Raw genomic sequence first — 8,759 nt, 5'->3', positions numbered from 1 at the left:
AAAATCATGTCTACTTCATTTTCTATGCATTTCTTTTTATTTTTTAATGGTTTTTCCAGACAAGGTTTCTCTGTATAGCCCTGTCTGTCCTGGAACTCACTCGGTAGACCAGGCTGGCCTCGAACTCAGAAATCTGCCTGCCTCTGCCTCCCAAGTGCTGGGATTAAAGGCATGCACCACCACTGCTGGGTTTCTATGCATTTCTTTAGCCCTGCTCCTCAATTTTCTCCTTTCCCCACATCCTTCAATATTGTTAATTTATTCTTTTTACATTTAGACACACTAATGTTTAACTTCATGCCTATTCCACTTCTGCTTCACTGTTTTTTATCATCAATCATTATTAATGAGTTTTAGTATCATCATTAACAAGTTATTTTTATTTATTTTTTTATTTTTTATTTTATTTTTATTTTTTATTTTTTATTTTTTTATCTTTTTTAATTTCTTTATGTTTTTATTTTTATTTATTTTTATTTTTATTTATTTAATTTTTACTGTGTGTAGCCATTTTCAGGGACCTTAAAGACTTCAGCTGTCCTTAAGGCTCTTAACATGGCATCATTATTGCCAGTCTTTCCTAAATTTCTCTGCATAAACATTGTGATAAGCAGATCAATTAGCTGGCTTTAATGAGGTTTTTTTTTTTCTTTAAGAAAAAATAGGTGTGATGGTAAGTTTTGAGCAGCAAGATGGTGGCCACTGAGGAAAGTTGAAATGTTGAGATTGCAACAGACTGGGAGTTGGAGGAACTTCTGGCAAGTGCTCTTGATGATTTTTATAAAGCCAAACTCCCTCATAGCAACTCCTCCCATGCTTCAGGGTCCTGGCAGGAGGTACTGCCAAAGGTGTTCAAAGTTTGAAAGGTATCAGAAGCAACATAGTGTCATTGGCAAAATTTGTAAGTAGCAAATTGTCTTGAGATAGAGACACTCACAGTGATTTGGTGCTAAATCTTATGCAGCAGCTACAGGATTTGGGCCATCCTCCAAATGAGCTCACTGGGGAGATGCATCTTGGCCTCAAATTTGACCTAGATGCCCTCTATCTATTGGACTCACCAAGTGCCATTGGCAAACAGTGTTTGATCATGTGAAACACAATACATTTTACACAGTTTCCTGAGACTTCTCAATGAGGAATATCTAGACTTAGCAGAACCCCTGAGACCTGAGGCAGGACTATCATCTCTGGGAGCTGTCTGCCCACAAACTCCCTACATTCCATTCAAGACTACGTCACACTATCTGAGGAGTTGTTCTGTAGGCCATTTCTTTCTTTCTTTCTTTTTTTAAAGATTTATTTTATTTATTTTATGTGTATGAGTACACTGTAACTGTACAGATGGCTGTGAGCCATCATGTGTGTGGCTGCTGGGAATTGAACTCAGGACCTCTGCTGGCCCTGCTCACTCTGGCCCTGCTCTCTCAGGCATAATTCACTGTAGTTGTCTTCAGATGCACCAGAAGAGGGCATCAGATCTCATTATGTGTGGTTGCTGGGATCCGAACTCAGGACCTTCGGAAGAGCAGTCAGTGCTCTTACTTGCTTAGCCATCTCACCAGCCCTCTGTAGGTCATTCCTATAAGCCCTACTCTGCCGTGGATTCTGCCATTAGAAATGGGCAAATTATTTGCTCAGGAAATAAAGGCATCTTGTTTGAGGCATTTAACATCTTTTTCCTACTCACCAAAATAATATTATATATGGCTATACATATGTTTCTACTCCTTCCCTTTGGTATGAGGAGAAGCATCTGAGTCCTATGACTGTGCTTCTGTGAAGCATGGCTTCTGGGAATGAGAAGAAATGTAGTCTGTGCTGGGGCTGTATGTTTTTTTACCATGCCGCACTTGCCTTTTCAGATATACTGTTTTAAATTCTCTGAAGAGAAACAAATTTTGTACTCCTCCTTTAATGGGTTGGCCTTTTTCTGTCCTTGGGTCTTGTACAGTAACTCCCATTTTCTTTCCGAGGACTCAAGCTGCTTTCTACAACTCTTTGTGATTTGGGTAAACTCCTAGCTCTTGATCTTCTTTTGCTCCCAACTTTCCTGTTATCTCCTCCTTTGCAAAAGTATTTAATCCAGGACATTCTGAACCTATACTGTGCTAAAGTAAAATTGTGTTTCCTTTCATCTAGTACATGTGCCATTCTCAATGACCCTTTCATTTCTCCCTAGTAAGCACATAATTGTAGTGTCAGATCTTGTACATTATCTACCCTGATACATACATCCATACAATCTGATAACATGTGAATTATCAGATTTCTAAGAATCTTCTCTTCAGAAAAGTGCTTGGGAAATGTGTGTAGCTAGCTTGAGACTGTTTTTCCTGCAAGCCCCATGAGGCAGTATCTAATAAATATTAAGAAGAAAGGGGAAAAGAATTTTAGGTGTATTTCTGTATCATAGAGTTTGTTGTTACTATATCATTATGTTGCATTCTTATAGTGCTATTGCAAATTGAGTCTACGAGAGTAAACTTATCAATAAAACGATGTCCAAATAAAACTGGAAGACATATCGAAACAAGCAGAGGTAAAAATCACAGCATAGTGATAAAGGATAAGGAGGAATTATGAAAGAATATGATCAAAATATGTTGTATGAAATTCTCAAACAATAAGTAAAATCTATGAAAAGAAGAAACAAAAAAGAAAGACAAACACCCTCTATATCATTACATCCTAATTAATCCAAAAATATCCAAATAAAGAAAATACCCGGTAAGGTTTTCAGAGGTTTACCAGTAAAAATGATCCAGATCTCAAAGAAGATATGAACAAGTAGATGAATTCAATCTGGGACTCAAAGAAAAGGGTCCATATCAACAAACTGAATAAGAGAATTGGTGGTATCAGTGAAAAAGTCAGCACCACTGAAAACAGGTTCATCAAGGAAATAGAGAAAAAAAATTGAATGAATCAAATATAACCCACTGTAGAGGGCACTACAAAAGACTTGACAAGTCAGAAAAAAATGAATAACGTAAACAGAGCAGGTGCACCATAATACCTATGTAATATCTCAGGCCATTTGCTTGTCTGAGTTCTCTACTATGGGTCCCATAAGACAGACATCAATATGGCAATTAGAGTGAAATTTTATCCAAAGGCATGAGAAGAATGTATCTCCAAGTTTACACAGTTGGTTAATAAGAGCTAACTCTATTTCTAACTCTTTCTATTTCTAACTTTATTCCTTGTTTTCCTCTGAGAACTGCTTACTTCCTTTATTATAATTATTTGTTTAAAATTTTCTTTTCTTTTTTAATTAGATATTTTCCTTATTTACATTTCAAATGTTATCTTCTTTCCTGGTTTCCTCTCTGAAAACCCCCATCCCCTCCCTCTTCTTACCTACCCACCGACTCCTGTTTTCTGGACCTGGCATTCCTCTACAATGGCTTACTGAGCCTTCACTGGACCAAGGGCTGCTCCTCCAATCAATGACCAGCAAGGCCATCCTCTCCAACATATATGGTTGGAACCATGAATAACTCCATATGTACCTTTGGTTGATGGTTTAGTCACGGGAGCTCTGAGGGTACTAGTTGGTTTATATTGTTGTTCCTCCTAAGAGGCTGCAAACTCCTTCAGCTCCTTTGATGCTTTCTCTAGCTCCTCCATTGGGGACCCTGTGCTCAGTCCAATGGGAGGCTGAGAGCATCCACCCCTGTATTTGTCAGGCACTGGCAGAGCCTCTCAGGAGATAGCTATATCAGGTTCCTGTTCGCCAGCACTTGCTGGCATCCACAATAGTGTCTGGATTTGATGACTGAATATGGGATGGATCCCCAGGTTGGGTAGTCTCTGGATGGCCTTTCTTTCAGTCTCTGTTTCACACTTCGTCTCTGTACCTCCTTCCATGGATATTTTGTTCTCCCTTCTAAGAAGAACCGAAGTATCCACACTTTTGGTCTTCCTTCTTCTTGAGCTTCATATAGTCTATGAATTGTATTTTGAGTATTCTGAGCTGTTTCTGTAAGGCAAAGGACACTGTAAATAGGACAAAATGGCAACCTACACATTTGGAAAACATCTTTACTATCCCTATATCCAATAGAGGGCTTATATCCAAAATATGCAAGGAACTCATGAAGTTGTACTTTAGAGAATCAAATAACCCTATTAAAAATGGGGTACAAAGCTAAACGGAGAATTTTCAACTGAGGAATACTGAATGGCAAGAAGCACTTAAAGAAATGTTCAACATCCTTAGTTGTCAGGGAAATGCAAATCAAAACAACCCTGAGATTCTACCTCACAGCAGTCAGAATGGTAAGATCAAAAACTCAGGTTACAGTAGATGCTGGCGAGGTTGTGGAGAAAGAGGAACAAACATTACTTCATTGCTGGTGGGATTGCAAACTAGTACAACCACTCTGGAAATCAGTTTGGCGGTTCCTCCGGAAATTGGACATAGTCCTACCGGAGGACCCAGCTCTACCACTCCTGGGCATATACCCAGAAGATGCTCCAACATGTAATAAGGACACATGCTCTACTCTGTTCATAGCAGCCTTATTTATAATAGCCAGAAACTGGAAACAACCCAGATATCCCTCAACAGAGGAATGGAAACAGAAAATGTGGTACATTTACACAGTGTAGTACTACTCAGCTATTAAAAACAATGAATTTATGAACTGCTTACTTCTTAAGCCTACCTAAAAATTGCATTCACATCACCTCCTAGCATTGAGTAATAAACAATATGTTAAGAATTTCTTTTGGTACAAATATCTGTAGCTTTCTTCTGAACTATTTGTCTACAAAATTACCTTCTATACAGTACATGGACATAATAGGACTACTGTACTTGTGAAACCACTGCAGCTGTGGTTACCTGCATAATACCTGCCCAGCATCTAGTAACTCCTTCCCTATGAGTATATTAGTATCACAAATTAGACTCAGTAGGTTAAGAGATTGGATGGATATGGGAGGAGTTATGGGGAAGAGTGGTATATGAGTATGATCAAAAATATTATGTGCATGTATAAAATTCTCAGAGAATAAATAAATACGTTTTGTTTTCTAAATAAGTTGGATTTAGTGATTTAACTTGACTTTTGAGATGTAAGCAAAAAACACAACACCTATCTCAATTTTTTATAGCATTCACATGCCTAACAAGTCATAAAACTATTCAGGTTCATTTTTCTGAGAAGTATTTATCACTGGTTTCAATACATGCTAACTCTACTTATTTATTGGTCAGAATTCCTGATCCATTTAAACCCTTAATTAGAGTTGAGTACATGAAAAATAACTAAGAGAAAAATTCTAATACTTCTCTAGTGTCCTTCAGATCAAACTAATACTAAACTACAATAATGTTCTTTTTTCTTGCTTTTTAAATTTTTGACGTTCTTTAGATAGAAACATATATAACTCAACACTAAAACATGTGAGGCCAACCAAAACTGTAAACTTTCTATACTTGCTTGTTTCATAATATTATGGAAGGGAAACTCTTCTAAACATGGAAAACTTACATGTGAGCACTCATCCAGGAACCTTCCTTTGCTATCTCTCACCTCACTAGCCAATAATTTCAACAAAGTCTTGTCATTCAAGTTCTCAAGTCCAGTCCCTTGTGCTCTTCTCTAGAGAAATTCTCCTCAACTGCAATAGAGGAGAAATTTCTTCTTTAGTTACTTCCTGCCTTTCGTCAAACTAGACTGTTTCCCATTCCAACTAAGTGGTAAAAGAGACTCACATCTGCAGAGATCACTAGAAGGGACATATTAAAATCCCAATTCTCTCAGACAATGGAGGTCACTGGACTCTAAGTTCAACCTCCCACTAGAAAAAAAACACAAACAATTTTCTCACTTGTGTTCCTAACAGACATACAAAAGATTATTTTTATGAACTACAATCTAGGCTCAAATAGGCAAAGAATGTTTCCTCCACAATCTATAGTTTACGTGGAATTACTTTAAAATTAATAAAACATTTCAAACCTGGATATTATTCCATCTATTAATTGCTGAGAACATCTTACATTATAAGAACCATTACATCTAGCTCTTTATATCCAGGTGACCTATACTATTTGTCTTATATTCTTTGCCCTTTTAGTTCTTGTCTCCATTGAGACAGAAGGACAGAGGTGTTAGTTCATTTTACCATGATTTTTTTCCTTCTATTTCAATGAGGACAGAGCATACACTAAAAATTTTTTAATATGTGTTTATACTAGGAAATATATTTCAACAATCATGGGGAAATTCACCAAATAGATCATAATGTTACCTTTCAATAAAGTTGCTCCTTCACCATAATGAGTAGACAGTTAACTTTTAATTTTTTATGTATTTCATGTGCTTTGCCTGTCTATGCATCTATGTACCATATATGTGACCTATAGACAGTTCAAACTGTCATGTAGATTCTACGAATTGAATTCAGGTCCTCTGAAAGAGTAGTAGTGTTTTTAACTGATAAGTCATCTCTCCAGCCCACAACATCACAGTTGTTTTACATTTCGTTACATAAAACTTTTATTTTCTTAATTTTCTCAGGTATATTTTTATCTGATGGTAACTGAATTCACATTCCTGTCCATGACTGCACAAATTTTAAAGAACAAACAAGTATATAAGAGAATGGGAGATTTTGTCAAATGCATATTCTGACTCAGTAGATACAGGGTAAGACAAAGAAAATCCAGCATTTGCAGCAAAAGCCAAATAATTCTGGATGATGGAACACAAATTGAGAAAAAATGATTGAACTATATATTCTGAGACAAACTTTTATTCATTGTTCAATTGTACCATGTATTTTAGCTTTAGCAATTGACAAACTCCTCTTCTTTGAGATGGGGATGATAATGATACATCCCTTTGGAATGTAAAATGGAGGCAGAAGGATGGCCATGAGTTAAATATTAGCTTGAGCTAGAGAGTGAGTTTCAAGTGAGAGTGTGGTCCTATGTTTAAAAATGATAATTATAGAAATAATTATATATAGTCACCAATACTTTTCACAGAAAATAGTTTTAACTGGTCACTTAGAAGAAATAACATATTTTAATCATATAAGGAAGAATGGTAGATAAATGTTTGTGAAGGTATACAAATGCCAATATAATATAGATATATACTTTAAATCACATGATGCTTTTCACAAAGTAACAAAAATAAATTTAAATTGCTCTTCTAATTTATTTTTTATTATTATCTTAGAAATAGTATCTGCTCCCCTGAAATAAGTTTCTATGTTCCAAATGGAAAGTTAATTTTTTATGCAAAAATCTCTATGTGAAGTAATTTGAAATAATATTTTTCAGCTTCAAATGCTTCACTGTCTTGTCAACTACACTAGTGCCACACCTCCTAATCTTGCTACCCTAAAGACATACGCAGTCAGCATTTCCATTTCGAATGCTGAAGAGGCACTTTGTAACTCAGCCATAATCAATCTATGTTTGGCTGAGGTTTACCAATAAAGGTTACAATATGAAAGCAACCTTAAAATAAATACATCATTTTAGTGAACTTAAGTAGAATCTATGGATGTGGAAACAGGCCACTTTTCCATTATAATCCAGGCATCCAAATTAACTATTTACTTTATGTCTTCCAGTAGATTGTTGTACATTTGTAACTGTAAGAAAATAAACAAATAGTAGACAAATAATTACACATTCATTTAGTTTAGCTAAACCCATTATTCAAAAGAAGTGCGTGAACATTAATTTCTGTCTTGTCATATTAAGAATTCATCACCTTAATTAGGGAAAAGAAGAAAATTAGATTGTTGAACAAATATTAGTCAAGGAGGTATCAAGTATTCTGACTTTGTACTTGAAGTTGCAGATTGCTTAAGACTTGAATTTAACAATACCATGTGTCTAACAGCAAAAAATCATGATTCTTTTTATACACACACATACACACAAATATTTGATATTTGAACATAACAAATGCAAAAGAAAAATACTCTCAAAGCAGAGTAAACCTTATGTGATCTAACAAGCTAGATTTATAATAAAGCAAAGGCAAAGAAGTTGTCAATGACTAGCATTATTTATAAAAGAGTTGTGAAGAAAAATGTTAAGTCTTTCATTTGTAGTCTTCATTTTCTTGGGTGGTCTAAATATTTCAACTCAACCTCATTTCAAGTTATAAAACGTCAACACAAGATTCAGAGGTAGAGCTAGATATGATCAATTATCAAATTTAAACCAGCTCTGTCAAGTTATTGGACACTAACAGTTATAATTAGTACAGATCATAACTTTTACATTTTTACCATGCTGTTCCAAAAGACAATTATGTATCATGGTCATGTGTAGATAAATTAAGCAACTAGTGTCTATAGTCCAGATGAAATATTCTGTACTATTGCAAATATATATGCAAGATATAATATAGTTATGTATATGTATATTCTTGTTAATGTATATGAATGTACATATGTTATATGTATATACATGTGCATGTGTAGAGGTACACATGCATATGTGTACACATGTGTGTGGAGGCTAGAGTTCAATCTCAGAAGTTCTGCCACTGGACAAGAACCTTTCATAGGCCTGTAGCTCCCTGATTGTGCGAGGATGACTGGTCAGTATTTCCCAGGGATTTGTCAGTTCGTACTTCCCCTGAAGTAAGATATTAAGCACATTCAATGATATCTGACTTTTTTCTTTTGTTCTAGGGATTGAATTTGGGTACTTATGTTTACATAGCTAGCACTTTTCCAGTGGACCTAGACCTGGAATTTCCTTATAAAAAGTT

The 8,759-nt window shown here is 35.5% G+C and overlaps 1 non-coding gene across 1 annotated transcript; it reads right to left on the bottom strand.

The window, feature by feature from the left end:
- Positions 1–499: 499 nt before the first annotated feature.
- Positions 500–630, bottom strand: LOC116096142. Its single transcript, XR_004120859.1, has one exon. It is a non-coding gene; the product is annotated as a small nucleolar RNA SNORA33 (small nucleolar RNA).
- Between the last annotated feature and the right edge of the window lie 8,129 nt (positions 631–8,759).

The sequence above is a fragment of the Mastomys coucha genome, chromosome X (assembly GCF_008632895.1).
Source record: "Mastomys coucha isolate ucsf_1 chromosome X, UCSF_Mcou_1, whole genome shotgun sequence".
Taxonomy (NCBI): Eukaryota; Metazoa; Chordata; class Mammalia; order Rodentia; family Muridae; genus Mastomys; species Mastomys coucha.
Note: the sequence above shows the minus strand (reverse complement) of the source record. Positions and strands in the feature narration are given on the sequence as shown.